The sequence below is a fragment of the Elephantulus edwardii genome, unplaced genomic scaffold (assembly GCF_000299155.1).
Source record: "Elephantulus edwardii isolate Elephantulus edwardi_28Jun2011 unplaced genomic scaffold, EleEdw1.0 scaffold00026, whole genome shotgun sequence".
In the NCBI taxonomy this organism is placed as follows: Eukaryota; Metazoa; Chordata; class Mammalia; order Macroscelidea; family Macroscelididae; genus Elephantulus; species Elephantulus edwardii.
Window position 1 is genome coordinate 18,497,557 of NW_006399776.1, and position 2,267 is coordinate 18,499,823.

Consider the following 2,267-nt stretch of genomic DNA (forward strand, 5'->3'; position numbering starts at 1 on the left):
CACACTCAGTTGGGTCACCTTTCTTTACTAAAGAAAAATCTAAATCTCTTTGTCTTTATTAACAAGATTTTATTGAATCTCTGTATTATTTTATTTTATGGTATTTTGTAGATATTAGAAATAGGAAGATAATGGAAATACAGTCTCCCAAGTTAGGTAATAATTTACAAAATCATTGCTCCTCCATGCTATGTAGCATTACATTGTAGAAATGTACCATAATTTCTCAAACCATTCGTTTGTGGTTGGGCATCTGGGTTGTTTGCATGTTCTTGCAATGGTGAATAATGCTGCTATGAACATCAATGTACAAGTCTCCATTTGTGCCTCAGTTCTCATTTTCTCAGGATATATTCCAAGTAGTGGAATATCTGGATCATATGAAATTTCTTTGTGCAGCTTTTTGAGGAAGCGCCAAACTGCTTTCCAGAATGGTTGTTTACAACCCCACCGACAATGTATCAGAGTTCCTTTCTCGTCACATCCTTTCCAACTTTTATAAACTGGAGAGCATTATGCTGAGTGAAGTAACAGTCCCACAAGGACAAATATTGAATAAAACCATTATTTTTTTAATAAATATAAGTATGCAAAGGGAGGAGGATGGAAGCAGAGGGATGAGGATGTGCAGGGGTGAGGGGAGGATTAATAATGGAGTTGTACAATTTGATGGGTGGGGGGGATGAGGGAAATTGGAAAAAAAATCTGATCTAGAAAACAGTGTATTCAAATTTTTAAAATAAGTTAGTATCAAAAATGGCCTAGACACAGAACACAACACCCAAGAAATAGAATCTGAACCTTTAATGAATTTATCAAACATTCTTAATTTTTATATTTGTGTCTTATACAAATTAGGTGCTAAAACTACTTGTGAACCTGTGAACTTGAAAATACTTCACAGCTCATTTATATATAGAATTTATATTTTATTTGAGTTTAGTCTGTTCTAACACTGAATGTCAATTTAGTGCCCTGATGGTATAGTAATAACATACCAGCTAACTTAAAAGTGAGTGGTTTAAATCTACCAGCAGTCTCCAAAGCCTTGGAAACCTGATTGAAACTCCACTCAACATCTATGAGATTATGTGTTTTTGTGATCTTATTGCCATTGACTTGAAACTAACTTATATCTGACCCTCCAGAGGGGTTCCCAAGGCTGCAAATTACAAGAGAGGGAATTATCTACCTTTATCCAACCACCAGAGATGTGAGCCCTTTATGTTAGTAGCACAAATCTCTATGGACTAGGCCAACAGCGTTTCCAATTAATAGCTAGACCAATGTATTTGTCTAAGTTTTATTCTAAGTATATAACTAATGTTACCAATATATTCTTTGATGATGGTAAGAGTAACTTAAACCATGTCCAATCATTAATAAAAGTGAAATGTCATGAATCTATTTCTGCACACTTCGCACAATCCATAAACAAGCAACAGTGAATCAGGCTATTGTGTAGTAAGGCATATTACATAGTTTAGAATTTTACCATCATTTCTTACTGTTCTTGAAAAAGACAAATTCACCTTAACTGTAATTTTTAGTCTTCATAAATGTGTGAAGACATAAACATCATTCTACATATGGTACAAATGAGAAAATTAGGGCTTCATAGATTTAAATTATCTATCCAGATAAATTTCCAATACAAGTATTAAGTTTGAACCCACACTGTAAGGCAACTGATGTCTCAATTTCATGATTGAATGGTTAGTAAGCAGTGAGGTGATGTGAAAAGGTCACTAATATTTTCTTATTTTCACAGGTCATTGAAATAAAATTAATTATAAGTCATTTAGCTAATATCTCTCTAAAAATTTAGTAAAAGTAAAAATAGAAATATATTCCTTACCAATTAACTGCTAATACTAGTTAGAACAATATAAAATTGAGAAAAAATAGGACCTATATTCAAATGGAGAAGAAGTTAACCTGAGTACTTGAGTAGTCTGTATCAATATGTAATGGCAGAAAGAATGTCAGGAGTGAATGAAATAAATTTTAGTAAGATGAATAAATGCAAGATGAACTAATAGGAAAAGGATAAATTAATTGAAAAACAGAAAGCAGATTTGCTTTAAAAAGAAGAAAAGTTGAAGACAGAATAAATTTTTGGTGAAAGTCTAAATTGTAAATACAGAAATGCAAAAATTATTCTTTTAATAAAAGAAATGTCATATAAGGCTGCCATCATTCCATTCATTAGTGGGGAAAATTCATTCCTGTGAGATTTTCTAGCTTCAAAATTTCTCTTTAAATTC